Consider the following 17,860-nt stretch of genomic DNA (forward strand, 5'->3'; position numbering starts at 1 on the left):
TGAAGTGCTCAGAACAGTGCCTAGCCCAGAGTAAGCATTCGCTAACAATTACTGTTATTTACTATTACTATTTTAAAAAGAAAATATGGGCAGATAGTTTTATAATCTTAGGACAGAGGTAGTCTTTCTAGGCATGACTTTAAGCCCAGAGACCATAAATGAAAAGGTGAATAATTTGATCTCATAAAAAGTAAAACCTTTTGCATGGTAAAATCACTGTGATAAGAGTCAGTGAACAAAGACTCAAGTAGGGAAGAATAATTGCAATATACTTTACAGAAGGATTGATATTGTTAATATTCAGGGATCACTGATAAGTCAACAAGAAAATATGAGCAACCAGGGCAAAAATGGGTGATCTGAATGAACAAACATTTTACAGAAAAATAAAAATTTTTGAAAAAATTCTTAGTCTCTCTTATCATTGAAGAGGTAGAAATTAAAACCAGATGCCATTTTTTTCATTTATGAAATTGACAATGATAAGTTTGAAAATATTTAATGTTAGGGTGTGGTGAAATGGGCATTCTCACATCCTTTCTTGAGAGCAATTTGACATTTATCAAAATTAGAAATGTTCACACCTTTTATCTCAGCAATGCTACTTCTAAGAATATATTCTGCAAATATATTTTTCTTAGAGTACAAGGATATATGTGAAAGGATATTGTTTATAGCATTGCTTAAAAGAGAAACAACTTGGAAACAATTTACTTGACTACTGATGTGAGTTTGTTAAATAACTTAAGGTGCTTATATACCTTGGAATATCATACAGCCATTAAAACGGAAGCTGTACAAATATATATACTGATAATGGGAAAGTGGCCAGGCTATAATATTTACAGAAAAAAGTTATATGAGACTAGATACAGTGTTACCTTATTTACTAAAAATAATACATAATTTATTCATATAAATGCATAGAAAATTTCTAGAATGTTACACAAGAACCATTAAAAGTAGTTGTGTCTGAGGTAGAGAATGGAGATGTTGTAAACATTTGTTTTCATTTTACACCCTCTGGATTCTTCCAGTCTTCATTATAGCACTCATCTTTTAATTTTATGGTAATTAAAGAAAGATAATCTTCCATTGACTGGTGACTGTATTGGTTTTGAAAGTGGAATTCAATATTTTGGGAATAAAATTATTTGGGGGTAGATAGCAAAACAAATCAACTAAGTTCAACGAATGTTTGTTCAACAAAAATTAAGTAAGCCCCAACTTTGCATGAAGGACAGAACTGACTGTTCTTGATGCTTACAAACCTGGGGAACGTATAATGCTTGATAAATGCTATAAATAGAGATTCAGACATTTCTCCTAGAGGTTGCGGTTTCCTAATTAACACCAGATGAAATGAGATATGTTTGCAAACACTGTGTTCACTACATGACCATTGTTGTGATACCAACCTAGAAACTGGTACCAAGGACAAAAACAGTGCCATTGCTAAGCTTTGTGAATTAGGCTATGCCAGATTGTTGGCTTTGGGTTTGGGTTATCATCATAAAGGCTGCTGGTGGTATAGAGAAGATGTGAGCCGGTATGGTAATGATAATACTGATGCTAGGAAAAGAAGATCCAGCATTCCTGAACAAAAAACTAGATTTGATCAAATGTTGTATTTACCAGTGATGTTTAGATTTTATGTCACTATATACTTATGACTGTAAAGGCAATGATTTTATGAAGAAGATTGTACTTTCATGGAGCCAAGCAGATCCCAGCATTTCTGAGTTTGGCCATATAATTTACACAAATCATTTAGAAATTGTGACTTTTTTCTACTAGAGAATCTGTGATTTTTCAAAATCTTGTGATTCCATTGAACTCAAGATATTTGAACAATGGGAAATGATTGCAGTATCCAGTTCGCATTGGCTGTTTGATTCTAAATACCCACATAGGTCTGCTATTAACGCTTGTTTTGAAAACCTGAATTTGCTGCAGTGTAATTGATATATTAAGAAACAATTTAAGCATAAATGAATTTGGTATTTGCTTATGCACAATTTTGTCAGTAAGAAATCCCAGGTGAGGGGCGCCTGGGTGGCTTAGTTGGTTAAACGTCCGACTCTTGATTTTGGCTCAGGTCATGATCTCACGGTTTGTGAGTTCGAGCGGTGCGATGGGCTGTGCACTGACAGTGCAGAGCCTGCTTGGGATTCTCTCTCTCTCTCCCCCTCTCTCTCTGCCTCTCCCTTGCTCACTCTCTTTCTCTCTCTCTCTCTCAAAATAAATAAATAAACTTAAAAAAAAAAAAGAAGCACCAGGTGAACATAAAATACTGCAACTAGTTGAACTGAGCAGTGTAGGAATACAAAAAATGGCATGTGCTCACACTTGGGATATCCACCAGCTACCTCAGTTAGAGTGTCATGAGCCACACCGACCCGCAGCTGGTGTCACATCTTTCCCTCTGATTTCAGATAACCTTTCTACAACTTAGCAATTAACTCACAAACTACAGCCTTCCAAGCACTCACATCTGCAAGCAAACTTCAGGTCTTTTTCAAGGTAAGGTACCATATATATGTATTTCTTAACCGTTTAACATGTATAAAGATGTGCTACCTTTTTTCCTAGGTTCCTATCTTTTGTGTGTGTGTCACTGACAAAGTTTTTGAGTATTGTATCCCTAACTGCATTTCCCTCATAAGTCCTGTGTTTTCTGTTGTGTGATTTTTACATAGTGTAGTGATTTTTAGGAACATAGATGACTCTGTATAACAAAAATGACTTCCTCCTCAAACAAATCTATGCTGATCTCTTTTTTTCTTTTCATTTTAAGTTTGTATGGTGCACCTGATTTGCAAAATTTACATGCACAAACACTCCCTAATGGGTTATGGAAATTATATTTTTCCTTCTGTTGCGGGTGCTCCATTGTACCAAGTTAGCCCAGCATTTCCAGGGTTAAGCCAACGTCTCTAGTTCCTTACTGACAGTTGGTCAGGGAGTTTACATATACTAATGAATTGGGTGATTTTTCTAAATTAAAATTTTGCAAAGGGCTTCATCTTTATCAGGATCCCAAGCGCACATGTTGAACTCCTTTGGACTTCTCTAGACCTCTGTTCATTACTCTGCTAATTTTCTATACATTTATTATTATATGAAGAAAATATCATAACAAGTTTGTAGCGTGAAACACAAAGGTGCAAGTAGCATGTGATTGAAAACCACATTTATTATTTGGAAATGAAGTACTTGTGAGGAAGCTTAGCCATCTTTCTTTGAGGGTTTTGTCGACTCCAGTGATGATTTAATTTAATATAAAATCTTTCATGTTGAATGTTGAAGTTCTTTTTGAGGTTCCAGCATGATAGCATGGATCAAGGAGTCACAACAAATATATAATCACCTTCTTGACATCTGACTTACAATGCTTACTTACCCTGTACTTAGATTCTGTTCCTTATTCCAGTTGACTCACTAGTTGCCTTATGAATTATTTCTGTAAAAGTATGAGAAGTAAGAGTGTCTGTTTTGGCTTGAATACTTGGTTTAAGATTTACTTTGCTGAAGTATAGACTTCTACTCAAATTTTAGAAGATAGGAATTTGGCCTTAAGTTGAAATTTACGAATTCTTTTAATTTTTTCTCTCTGAAAGAATCTTTGCCATTTTAGCAAAGGGGCATTACAGTCGTGACCTTAAAATATCTTCTCCTCTTTTTCATTCATTCATTCTTCAGAGAACAAATATTTGTTAAGTGCCTACTATGTGTGGTACTGTTTTATATCTGGAGAATATGATGATGAGTGAAGATAGTCCTGTCCTTCCTCTCATAATCTGATGGGGGAGATAGACGTTAATCAATTACTGACCAAAATGTGTAATTACAGATTGTGATGAGTGCCATGAAGAAAAAGTACAAGTTCCTTTGGAACAGAGAAAAACCAGCAAGACCTAATTCGGATAAGTGATTAAAAAAGGCCTTTCTGAGGAAGTGACATTTAAACTGAGACCTACAGGATAAGGAGTTTACCAGAAGGGAAAGGGGGTGGAAGGATTTCCAGGCAGAGGCAAGAGGTTTTGTGATATCATTTTATAGTACTTATGACCTTTTTAGATGCTTATATAATTAGGTACTAGTCTATGAGCAAGACAGTTTATAGAGCTGTGTTACTGAAAAGATGCATATAAATTACATTTTTATAAATGAATTCCTGAATTCCTGGAGGCTTACATTATAGTCACTGTGCTATATCATCTGCATTTGATTGATGTTCAGTTACTTCAATTACTGCTAGATTGATATTTCTAAAGCACAACTTTGATGATGCTTTCTCCTGCTCAGAAATCTTTACCAGCTCCCCAATTACCCAATAAAGTCCAGACTTCTCAGCCTTGTGGTCAAACTTTTCCAAATTGGTCCTAGTGTCAATATCCTCTTTCATCTTTAATCACTCCTCTTTTGGCAGTGCTCCATGTTAGCCAACAGAATTTCTGGATGAGCATGGATGCTTTCTTATATGTCCACCTTCACTTGTGTGGTTTCTCTTTCCTTGCAATCTGTTTACCACCTTCTAAGATGGTGCAAGACCCATGCATATTTCCAGACCCATCTCACATGTTACCATCTAATCTCAGTGTCTTTCTCTGATCACCCTGGCTGGAAGTCACTTCTTTTTCTTCTCACTTCTTATGACATTTTATTTTTACTGCTCTTGAGTCACTTCTTCTTACTTTGTTTTGAAGCTGTTTCTAGGCATGTCTTATCTTCCCCGCTAGACTTGTAAGCTTCTTGAGGCCAAAACCTGTGATGGACAAGTCTTTGCTTTTCTCCCTGTGCCTGATACAGTCCCTTGCAATTGTAGGCTCCAAATAAAACTTTTGGAAGGAATTTATAAGTTAATTGTTGGTTGCTACATTTCCCTTCAAAAGTAGTTAATGATTTCTAAACAGATGCATCAGGGAACTGATATATACAAGAATCCTTTGTAATGTTAGTAATCCTAAATTCAGATTTTCTTACAAAGGGATACTACTTGTTTGGGATGTTTATAGGTCTTTTTGCCCATTTCAGTGACATTGATTCACAGAGATTATTTTAGATTCATAAGTGGTGCTGTCATTTCCATTTTTGCTTCCCTTTTGAAGGTTTGCATGCTCATTTAGCCGTAAAAAAGAATGAAAAGAACAAATCAACACCCTCTCTGGTTGTTGATACCCAGCGGGGAGAAATAGATTTGAAAGCATGTCTAGGTAATGTATTTATTTTGATTGTTTTGGGTTTTCCAAGTGAATGTGGCTTTAAATGAGTTTGGAATAGTCCCATATAGAATTTCGTTATTCATTGGTTCATTTGGACCTATACCTCTGGTAAACAACTTCCTATTTCTAACTTTTTATTGAGAAGTTGTGCCCTTCATTTCTGTCTGAATAAACATTTGAACAGCTTTAGATTGCTCTTCAATGTATAACTGTAAGACCATGTCATGGCTTTAGTTGATGTAATCCTTAGAGTTTTTTTCTACTGAAATAACATCATCTCAGGCGATATTTGAATATACAGGATGGTGATATAGTTCTCATAGAAACATTTGTCTTCAAGAATAATCAAAACAAAGTATAGTTGCAGAATAATGTGGAAATGTTTATAATTGACACAGTATTTGTAATTAACATTACTTTGGCTGGAAGCATGTCTTTGTAAGTCTCAGTTATATTCATTTTTTTCCCTTTTGTAAATGGTAGCTTTTTAAAAGAGAAATTAGGGGCACCTGGGTGGCTCCATCAGTTAAGCGTCCGACTTCAGCTCAGGTCATGATCTCACGGTTCATGAATTCGAGCTCTGCATCGGGCTCTATGCTTACAGCTCAGAGCCTGGAGCCTGCTTTGGATTCTGTGTCTCCCTCTCTCTCTGCCCCTCCCTGCTCATGCTCTGTCTATCTGTCTCTCGAAAATAAATAAAACATTAAAAAAAAAAACCCAAATTAAGAGAGAAATAATTTAGGAATTCTTCATCTTGATGATTAGCTCTGTTGTTCTTAAAATTTAACCCTGGAATAGTATATGATTCAGTATAAATTAATGAATATATGTGAATTATCAGAGGGTCTTTTTCCTTGAATATATGATTTACTTTTCATATAAAATTGTAAAAAATTTGAAAAATTTAAAAAAGTTATAAGGAAAAAATAAAATGTATTCATAATTCCTCTTCAGAAACAATCATCATCCTAGGTATTTGTTCATGAAAATCAGTCCCTAGCTATGTAACAGTAAAGACTACATATAAATCTGGGTTAAAAAATATAAAAATCTGGCTTCCTCCCTGGAGACAGTTTTCATATTAGATTAAATTGGGGACTCTAGAATTTTTCTTTTTTTCTTTTTTAAAATTTTTATTTAATTTTTGAGAGAGATAGAAACAGCATGAGCTGGGGAGGGGAAGGGAGAGAGGGAGACACAGAATCCAAAGCAGGCTCCAGGCTCTGAACGGTCAGCACAGAGCCCGACGCGGGGCCTCAAAGGCACCAACTGTGAGATCACGACCTGAGCCAAAGTTGGCTGAAGTCGGATGGACAGACACTTAACCGACTGAGACACCAGGTGCCCCTAGGGGGCTCTATAATTAAGAAAATTTCTTTATGATTGTTTTGACTTGGAAATTGTGAATGACTGTTTAGGAAGGTCATGTGACATGAGCCTTTTAAGCTTTTCTAGTTACATCGTTCACATGATGAGTATTTTCTAAAGACTATTTGTTTTAGTTATTTAATCCTGACTTGTGAATTTTAATGTTTTTTTAATGTTTATTTTTGACAGAGAGAAAGACAGAGCGTGAGTGGGGGAGGGGCAGAGAGAGAGAGAGGGAGACACAGAATCTGAAGCAGGCTCTAGGCTCCGAGCTATCAGCACAGAGCACCACGCGGGGCTTGAACTCACAAACTGTGAGATCATGACCTAAGCCGAAGTCAGACGCTTAACCAACTGAGCCACCCAGGTGCCCCCTGACTTGTGAGTTTTAACTACTTTGGTTTATCAACAAATGTGGCCAAGTAAAATAATAGTGTTTCAATTCCCATAGTTAAAAACTATGTATTTTTGAGCTGTTAATCACCAAAGGCATTTGAAAATGTATTCATCTGCTAAATTGAGTAACAGTTAAATCGTCAATGTAGTGTCTCTCTTTTGGATTCCTTAGAATCATGGCATAGGTCAAGATCCTTGGTAAACATGTGACTTTCATTTAGTCATATTTGACACTAGGGGGAAATCATGAATGACTAGATAAAGATCTTGAGGCTAGGCATAGAGTCTGTATTAGGCAGCATCAAATTGAGGGAGGTAATAAGAAGCTATAAAAAGTGAAAACTAAATCATTTTGTTTATTAAGGTTCATTCATTCATTCAGAAATTTGATTTCATTTGATTGTGTGCTTGGTATTATTTTATATCAGGGTTTCCCAGCCCTGGAACTATTGACATTTTGGACTGGATGACTTTTGTTGTGGGTTGTCCTGTGCATTGTAAATGTTTTGCAGCATCCTTGGCTTCTACCCTCAGATGCCAGTAGGGCTCACCCAGTTGTGACGATTAAAAATGTCCCCAGGCATTGCCAAATGTCCCCCAGCGGGCAAAAATCACCTCTGGTTGAGAACCACTGTTTTAGATGAACATTTAAAAAAATTATTTTTAACATTTATTATTGAGAGACAGAGACAGAGCATGAGCATGGGAGAGGCAAAGAGAGGAGGAGACACAGAATCTGAAGGAGGCTCCAGGCTCTGAGCTGTTAGCACAGAGCCCGATGCAGGGCTCAAACTCACAAACCCGGCGAGATCATGACCTGAGCCGAAGTCAGACGCTTAACCGACTGAGCCACCCAGGGGCCCCTTAGATGAACATTTTAAAAGCAAATTTTTTGAAATATATTTTGCATTGTTTCCCAATTTCAAATATGTTCCATGTGATTTGGTCTTTCAGTATTTCCCAGGTAGTGTCCTATCTGAAAAAATGGCTTAGGTGTTATAATAGAATATGGAACTAGCCATTTAGGCTATAGAAATACTGAAAAACCTTACATCTGAAAATTAACAATCGATTTAATCATGATTCTATAGCGTTTGTGACATCTTGAATCAAATAATCTACTATTTCTTGATCTGTTGAAAAGGACTCTGGCACAAATTTTTACAAAGAAACCTAATGCCTGTTATTTTTCCTCCTTTAAGAATGATCCTATTCATCTTTTGTTTTAAAGGCTCTGTAACTTATTGGTACTGCATAGAAATTCCATTATTATAGAGACTGTTCTCTGTGCTTCTCTGCTGCATCCTTTTCTGAAGTTATGAGAGATGTGAAACATATTCTGAAAATTCATTCAAAGCTTTACAACTTATTATATCCAGGAGAGACAGCTTTAGGATGGCTGAGGTTTCTGGTTGAAGTACTTCAAGTTGAAATCCATACTGCATTAGACTCTCCAACATTGTGACCTTAATTTTCCAGATATTTTGCCCTTTAAATTGAAAGCATCATTTTAATACTATTGAAATCTTCTGGAGGGGCTTGTAATATCAAGGCTTAAGTTGTGAAACATTTTAAACAAATGAAAAGTAAAATAGCAAGTGACTTAGGCCTGTATAATTTTATATATTTTTTATTCCAAAATATACAGTAATAGAAAGATGTGCATGGAATGTGCTTAATGCACTGGAGTTGGTGAAAAAAAAAGCTATTTAGTAAGGAATTGCTCCTACTGTACTGGAGCAGAATTTCTTCCATGTTTTTTTTTTTTTTTTTCTTGGCATTGTCTAAAGAGTTTCTCATTAGGAACAGTTGTTAGTTCTCTGAAGTTAGGAAATTTACTTTGTATAAAACTGAGGTCTGGGTGAAATGAAAATCTGCTTGGACAATAGCTAGTGAGTTATCTTGCTTCAGCAGATAAAGCAGGAAATGTAAAACTGTATTATACCACAGAGTCAAGAAACCGAGAACTATTTAAGAAAAAAAAAAAAAAAAACCTCCATGGAAAAGGAGAGATGAAAAGCCTCTTGTTCTTTCATTAGTAAATTAGGTCAGTTTTTAAATAATACGCTTATTGAAAAATGTACACATTTTTCAAGTAATTGATATAATTTAATCCAACTCATATCTTAAGGTATAAAACTGAATTCTTTAGGGGCCCTTAATTGCTTTGTCTATTTTCCATTGTAAAATGTTGTTTAGAACCTAAATTGATCATATAATCTTTTCTTTAGTTTGTGGCTCACTGAAGGATGATACATCGAATATTCTTTATTAATCTATAGAAGCTTAAAATTTATATTAGTCTGTATTATAGAAGCTTAAAATTTAATATTTATATATTAAAATTTATATATAGTTACATTATATTTATATGTTTGTATAATACTTTAGTTATGAGTTAGCTATTAAGGGGATACTGTAACCTCCCTGAGTTCTTTTTACACATACTCATGTTAGCTAAATGCCAAATACATCACATGATTATGTTAATGTCAAGTCATTATTGCACGAGTTACTTGGGGTATTCTTTAATGTAAGGAAGCAATTGCAGGTAGATTCTCCAAATCTTTTAATGTCCTGTTGCAGTCCAAAATTAGAGTACTTTACTCTTACTGGTATTGATGTTTTTATGGATACTCCCTTGCTTTGGGCTAAAGGTGAAAAGATTTTTGTCTGTTTGTCGGAGGTTTTTTGGCTGAGAGTTTGGTTCACCGAGTCAGTAGGTCAATGTTTAGTCTCCATGTTGACCAGTTGTCCTACTTCTTTATCTTATTCAGATACACTCTCCCAAATGATTACTCATGACCTCATCAGACCAGGAAAAGAGAGATTTATCACCTCCACCGAGAGAACAACTTTTAGGCTGTAGCAGTGCCCCAAGATGGCTCTCAAGCCCCCCTGGAAGACTGGACTCAGTAACAGTATAAAAATGTCTCTTCTGTAAACTTTGCATATCATTCAGTAGTAAAATCCTTCTAGCTAGATCTGACATTTCTTGGATATGGCTGAACATCAAAGGGAGAACAAATTTTGGACAATTATTAAATTTATTCATCCCAGTTTATATCATCACTATATTTGGAAACATTCCTTTTAGCTTTTATGTACTGTCCTCCAGTCCGAATGGTTAATTGGCCAGACAGCAGTAGTTCATTGTTCCATAATTATCACCAGAAACAGTTCCTGACTCCTGACTTTCAGGGGCTCTTCTGTTAGGAATTGTAGCTCTAGATTCTTCCCCTTTTTAATACTTTTGAAAGGAGTAGATGTTCTGCTCCTTGTTCAAAGTTTGTAGAGACGTGCATATATGTGTGTTTGTTTGTTCATTTGTTCATTCATTCATTCATTCATTCATTTGACATTTGTTGAACACCAGACACTAGTGCAGGACACATCTTGCCTATCCTCTTGAGCAATTCATTTTTCCAGAAAAATTCCTGCGATAGGCTTTTTCCCCTAGTAGCAACAAAGCAATCTATGAAATTATACTTATGATTACTAAAATGACAAGATTCACCCTTAATATTTCCCTTAATAGAACATCTCAGCATAGAAATAAAGGACATAGGGGCGCCTGGGTGGCGCAGTCGGTTGAGCGTCCGACTTCAGCCGGGTCACGATCTCGCGGTCCGTGAGTTCGAGCCCCGCGTCAGGCTCTGGGCTGATGGCTCGGAGCCTGGAGCCTGTTTCCGATTCTGTGTCTCCCTCTTTCTCTACCCCTCCCCCGTTCATGCTCTGTCTCTCTCTGTCCCAAAAATAAATAAAAAACGTTGAAAAAAAAATTAGAAAAAAAAAAAAAAAAGAAATAAAGGACATAAAGAAAACCAAATGAGATTTTAGTCCTGAAAAAATACAATGATTGAAAAAAAAATCACTAGTATTTAGATTTAGGCTTAATTAAATTCTAGTTCAATTGTTAAATAATAATACTTCACAGGCAGTGCTGTGTATTTCCTATTATAGCACACAATGAGCCTCACACCGACATCATCAGACACATAGTGTCTGGTTGTCCTGCTTTTGGTGAGGCTAGTACTGATCAGTGGGCTCAGGTGGTATCAGCTTGATTCCCATCCCATTGTGGAGTCCCCTCAACAACCTTTCTTTTCTTTATTCTTGATGTTCTGAAATTTTATGATTATTGATGTGGACCATTTTTCCTTAATTTTGCTGTGAAATCTGTGGATGCTTTCAATTTGGAAATTCATTTTGGAAATTCTTTACTCCTGAGAAGTTTATTTGTATTATTTCTTTGATAATTTCTTCTCTTTTGTTTTCTCTCTTCTTTTTTTGCTTGAACTCATTATTCAAGGGTTGGACCTCCTAAACATGTCATTTAATTTTCTCATCTATTCACTCTCATTTTCCATCTTTGTGTCATTTTGGTCTATTTTCTAAGACATTTCCCAAGTTTATCTTCTAACTCCTTTAACTTTTTTTTTAAGATTGTTTCTGAATGTTCTTTTGTTGTAGCTTCTTTTTTCATGGATATGATTATCTTTTAACTCTTGAGGAACATTACAATTTGGCATAATTCTGCTTCTGGCCTTCCCTCTGCTTTACTTTGAGTTCCTTTCCTCCCATTTGTTTTTATTTTCTTTCACTTTTGTGTCTTTAATAAAATGTCTATTTATCTTTGCCTATGTTTTCCTATTTAAGAATGAGGTATCAAAATTGCATGACAAGCTCTGTGTCAGCTGGTCAAGACAACCTGGTAAGGATCTAAGCCTTTTTTTTTCTGGGGGCTGCAGGCAAGGAATACTTGTATGTCAGTGTCTGTGCATTGTGTGTGTGTGTGTGTGTGTGAGAGAGAGAGAGAGAGACAGAGACAGAGACAGCTTCTCCAGTGGGGCAGGCTTCATTCTCCTATGTGGTAGCTATAAGCCTGGCTCCTAGCCCTCTGGGCCATAAGCAAGGGAAGAGGCTGGGAAAACTCAGTATGGTGCTTCACTTTTGATCTAAGAAAAACTTGCCTTCCAAGCCAGAGAAGGCACCCACCTGGGAGGGTAACTTCCCAGTCTTTTGTAGGTTGGGGAGGAATAGTAGCCAGGCTGTGCAGAATCTAGGGGTACTTATGAAATTTTTGCATTGACTGGGACAACTCAAATCTGTAAAGTGTTTTAGTAACATTTTAGACAGTAAGCCAAATAATTCAATGCCTGGATCATTTAAGTTTCTTGTATTGAGGGCTAGGAGAGAATAGAGTACCAGACACTGGTGTCTGGGACTAAAGTGACACCTCCCTCACACCCAGGCAGTCAGGCAAATTTTCCATATTTTTCTGCCTCTTTGGTGTAAAAGAAATAATATTTTTTCTATAACTTATTGCTATACCAGGTTTAGTGGTGAGTTTCCATACTCTTTCTTTCCTGGATATCTTGCTAAGGTGCTTAGAGGATTCTATTCTTCCAGGGAAATATCTGTACTCTTCTCTTTCTCTCTTCCTAAACATTTTATTCAGTATTTTACATTTTTTTCCAAGAGACCCACTGTGCAGGGTCCTTTCAAAGGCAACCACTTCCTAGTCCTTGGTCTTAAGATCAATAGGACCTTACAGAGACATATTTTTATTTCTGAGTATCGCAGATTGCAGTTCTTTAATAATAGCAATTTCATTTTGGTGGATCAGGTGTCACTCAAAACAGTAGAATGCCCAGTGGAACCACAGATCACCTAATTGTTTTCAATGGATGATGATTTAATATGTTACAGAATTGTATATAGCCATTTCTCATGCCTTAGAGCAGTGGCTTTCAAGCATTTAAACCCCAATCTCAGTATGAAAAAATTTACGTTGCTACACACACAGACACACACACATTCACACATATACCTGAAAGCCAGTTTGAAGAAATAATACCTTTATGACAAGTGTTGGACTCTCATATTTTCTATCCTTTTTAATTTTAGAATGTTGTGCTCCACAAATGACTTACAATTTGTAAATCACTGCAGTTGTAGTTCTTAATATTTGCGGGGGGATAACAGATTCTGAAACTTTTTGGCACTCTGATGAAAGCAATGGACTCTCTTTTCAGGAAAATGCACATACATACATTTTTGCATACATTTTCAGTCTTTAGGCATAAACATGGACTCCTTAGTTCTAAAAGTTTCTATGCTAGATAACATTTGGAATTATCTTGCTTTCCTGATAGATTTCACCCAACATGCCTGGACAAATATCAACTGCACAGCAGATTTTCTGCCCTTCCTCCCCTCCTCTTTTTAAATATTACTAACATAGTTTTGCAGACCAAAGAAAGTATGTGATAAATAAAACTTCATCTTGCATATCAAGGTTAAAAGTCTCAAATGAGCCTTATTCTTCCTGGGAATAGAGTTGTCTTTTTTTTTTTTTTTTTAATTTTTTTTAACGTTTATTTATTTTTGAGACAGAGGGAGACAGACCATGAACGGGGGAGGGTCACAGAGAGGGGGAACACAGAATCTGAAACAGGCTCCAGGCTCTGAGCTGTCAGCACAGAGCCCGACGCGGGGCTCGAACTCACGGACCGCGAGATCATGACCTGAGCTGAAGTCGGCCGCTCAACCGACTGAGCCACCCAGGCGCCCCTAGAGTTGTCTTTATAGTATTTTGAGTCAGGGCACAAGGACAAACACTTGTATCTGATATGTCAGGAGCCATTGTGTCCTTTACAGAGATATTCCTTTGCTAGGAACTTAGCACATCAGTCCCCTAGCAACTGCAGGCTGATTTCTGGCCATCTTCATTTCTGGTGGAGAAACTTATTTATTATCAGTCACCTTCCCCAACTGTTCTTTATAACCACCATCTGGTAATTAGAATGGGGCTACGGCTTTGTGGTGTGAACTTCTGCCTCCCCTCCCTTTCACCTTTCGTGCTTTCTATCCTTCCTTCCACAAATATTTATTGAGTTCTTTCTATGTGCCAGGTTTTGTTAATGTGAGGAATAACACAATGGTTGGAAAAACTCCATGTCTGGGTGTGCCCAGCTGACCCTTGCCTCATTCTTATGTGGTTCATTCTCCTGTGCCACCAATCTTGGACTCTGTGGCAGCCCTGCTCCTTTCTGCTTTACTGGGATTTGGCATTTAACTTTTTCCTACCCACGTTGGACATTTTCATCTGCAGTTTTTCTTCTGCCTAGAACAACAAACATATACATATATTTTCTTATGCAATTTTTCTTTTGCCTAGTACAACAAATGCATTTTTGCCTTTTAAATAATAAAGTAAATATGCAAATCTTAAAATATATCTGTTGTTAATATGTTCTGGGTCACTATTTTGAAAATAACATTATGGGAATATGGTGTTAATGTGCACAAATCACTCCCTGAGAGTTGGGATCTGTGAAAGATGTCTTAATAATGGGGGCATTTTCAACTGATAAAATATGGGCTCATAGCGTTTGAAACATTATTAGTATTCTTTCAAGAGCAGACATCAATCTCAGAAATCTTGTGTACAAACATGACAAAATTGGTCTGTATTACACTCTGATAAAATCACAAAATGATTTTATTTTCTTCACTTTCTTATGAATGTGAAACATTTGCATAGTATTACAATAACTTCCACAGCAGTTGGAATGCGATCTGATACATTGTTAATGGTGTGGTTAAAAATGTGTGCAATACATCCATATTTTGTGGCAGTTTTCCAATAGTTTTTTGAAAAAATTCTTAAACCTTGTATGTTTTACAATCAGGCTCGGCAAATAGACACCATCTCTGCTGCAAGTTACTTCTTTCAGTGCTCGTGGTAGACATCTCTAATCGATCACAACATTTTTTCTCACTGAGCTTGGACAGTCTTACATCCCCTTTAACATAGTGATCCAGGTTGTTGCTAAGTTGGTGAAAAGGGCATGTGAGATGAAAGCTATTTGTCCTATCAGTTTTGCACCTGAACCATCACAATCAGCAGAGGATACCAAAATGTCTGCTGAAGGCAAAGGTTGGCAAATTAGGGCGTGGAGGCAAAGGGCCAAAATAGTTAAGTATTTTAGGCTTTGTGGGTCATATAGTCTCTGTTGCACCTACTCAGCTTTGCCACTGTAGTGCCAAAGCAGACGTAGACACTATGTAAATGAATGAGTATGGCTATATTCTAGTAGAACTTTATAGAAATAGGAGGTGGACTAGATTTGCCCAACAAATCATAGCTTGCTAGCCTCTGGTTTAAATCGCTGCTACTCAGGGTATACTTTGTGGCCAAGAGGTGTCAACATGATCTGTACCCTTGTTAGAAATGTGGATCCTTGGGGCGCCTGGGTGGCTCAGTCGGTTGAACGTCTGACTTCGGCCCAGGTCATGATCTCACAGTTCGTGAGTTCGAGCCCCACGTCGGGCTCTGTGCTGACAGCTCAGAGCCCGGAGCCTGTTTCAGATTCTGTGTCTCCCTCTCTCTCTGCCCCATCCCCACTCATGCTCTGTCTCTCTCTCTGTCTTAAAAATAAATAAAACATTTAAAAAATTAAAAAAAAAAAAGAAATGCGGATCCTTGTTCTGCACTCTAGACTTATGAAATCAGAATCTGTGGGGATGGGGCCCAGGAATCTGCATGTTTACTAGCTGGCAAGGTGATTCTGATGCCCACTATAGTTCGAGAGCCCCTGGTTCAAATAACATGGCACTTCTCTTCTTTAAAAGCTTCATAGAACTCAGCTGTGAAAATAACCTCATGCATTTATTTAGCAGCTCACCTTAACCACTCTTCCTGTCTCTTCATGACATTTGATCTATTCAAGCTTTCCATTTATTTGGTTATTTTTGGGAGTTCACATTTTGTTAGAAAGTGATGTTTCCTCTAGGCTTCAAATTTTTGCTTTGGTGGTTTTAAAACATTTCTGTAAAACTTTTGACATTCCTATCAAGACATGGATTTCTGTTCACTCCCCTTGGATCTAGGCAGGCTTATGAATGCTTCGACCAATAGAGTTATGGCAGAAATGATGCTATGTAACTTCCAAGGCTGGTTCAGAAAAGGCCGTGCAGCTTTTACTCTGTTCTCAGAGATGCTCACTGTGGGGGAAGTCTGCTGCATGTAAGAAGTCTGAGTACTCTGACTCCACCATGCTGGAGAGGGCATGTGTAAGCTCCCAGATGTCAGCGAGCACAGAGTGAGCCATCTTGGACACACAATCTAATTGAACCTCCAGGTGACTGCAACCCTGCTGGCATCACACTGATGTCATGTGAGAAGTTGTTAGCCCAGATGAGCCCTTCCTGACTTCTCAACTGATAAAATCTGTGAGCATAATATTTGTTGTTTTAAGCCACTAAGTTTTGGGGTAGTTTGTTATGCAGCATTTGTAACTGGGGAAGTTACCCTTTTGTTTTATAATTATATTCATGTCTCTCTTATCTGAGCTTATGATTTCTTTCATACTCCTGATCTTAGATATATTTTGCTCTCAATTTTCTTTAATTAGAGTTGAAGAGGTTTTATCTATTTTATTAATCATGTCAAAGAACAAGTTTTTACATTTTGTATTTTATCATTTGAGATATTTCTGTTTCATTAACTGAAGCTTTACCTTTATTCACTTTTTTCTTCTTACTTTCTGTTTATTTAATTGTTCATTTCCTAGTTGCTAAAGGTGAGTACTAGGTTAACTTCCTTTTTCATTTTACTTCTTTTGTAAGAAGTATATTAGAAGCTAGAAGATTTTTTTTCCTGAGTATAATTTTCACTGTGTCCCATAAGTTTGGTAGGAAATATTTACCTCTTCATAGTTTTCTGGAGAGTTTGTAATTTCAATTTTGATTTTTTTTTTTTTAACCAACACATTTTGGAAAGTGTTTCCAAATTTCTAAGTAGTTAAGTTTTTCTTCTTTCTGGGGTAGAGGGATGTTCGTCCATTTTCCCAGCATCTATAGTAAGTACATATTTCTCTACTACAAGAAAACAAAATTCCAACAATTTTCCCTAGCAAGACCCTTTCTTCTTCCCTTACCAGTAAGTTCGTTTTATGCTTTGGAGTGCTTTTACCTCCTGACTCCGCACATGAATGCTTTAAATGCTTTTGCTTCTGCTGTCTCCCTGTGCCTGACCTTCACAAATCTAAGCTGTTTTTTTTTCCCAATAGTTTAGTAATATTTGTTTCAGACTGTGATTAGGTTTTTATTCATTAATTACCTCTGATAGTGTATGTTCTCATTTCATTTCAAGGTACTGTGTGATGCTGCCTCCAATTCTCTCCGTATACACAAAGGCTTTCTTCCAACCTAAGGCATAGGCAGTACTTAGCATACCTTTTTGACCCCCACTCCCACCAGCCACAAGACTACTGGAAAATGCCTATTAAGTAATATGCTTATTTGAATTTACCCCTAATTTATTTGGGTATACTTTCACAACCCAAATATTTTGTTTAGAGTGTTGATTTCATTGAAAATTTTGGAAAGAAATACTGCTCAACACATGCAAAGTTGCAGGATGGAAATTGACTATAGTTACATGGAAGATTTTCATTAAAAGTATCTCTTCCTGGATATTTCAAAAAGATAAACATTTAGTAACTGAACCCATATCCTTTAAGTGAGAATTATACTTAATGTAGATCAGATTATACCATTTACTCTTTGAATATGTTGTAGTAAGTGGCATTTAGAATTGTTTGGGATTTTGACGGTTATTCATTTTAAGCTCCTATTTAGGGAGAAATCCATTCTCCACATTTCTCAACTCCTGTGTAATAACTTATGCTCTTTTATGGAATTAAATGGATTTCTTTCCTGCTTCCTTGGGCTAACATGCCTTCCCCTGTCTTATAATATTTTTCCTTAAGTAACCTGTTGAGACATTTTGTTTTCCATTTTCAAAGGTATATCAACTAATTTTTAAACATGATATAAATTTTGATAAACCAAAATTTGGG

General features: G+C 36.6%; 1 protein-coding gene across 8 annotated transcripts in view; it reads left to right on the top strand.

The window, feature by feature from the left end:
* Positions 1-17,860, top strand: part of STK33 (serine/threonine kinase 33) — a 177,498-nt gene that overhangs the window by 35,279 nt on the left and 124,359 nt on the right. Inside the window, exon 4 of one of the 8 annotated variants that reach the window (XM_049650646.1) lies at positions 2,436-2,523. The exons of the other annotated variants lie outside the window; for them this stretch is intronic. The gene's annotated coding sequence lies outside the window, so the exon portion shown is untranslated. The remainder of the gene's footprint in view (positions 1-2,435; positions 2,524-17,860) is intronic. 8 annotated transcript variants of the gene reach the window in all.

The sequence above is a fragment of the Panthera uncia genome, chromosome D1, assembly GCF_023721935.1.
Source record: "Panthera uncia isolate 11264 chromosome D1, Puncia_PCG_1.0, whole genome shotgun sequence".
NCBI lineage: Eukaryota > Metazoa > Chordata > Mammalia > Carnivora > Felidae > Panthera > Panthera uncia.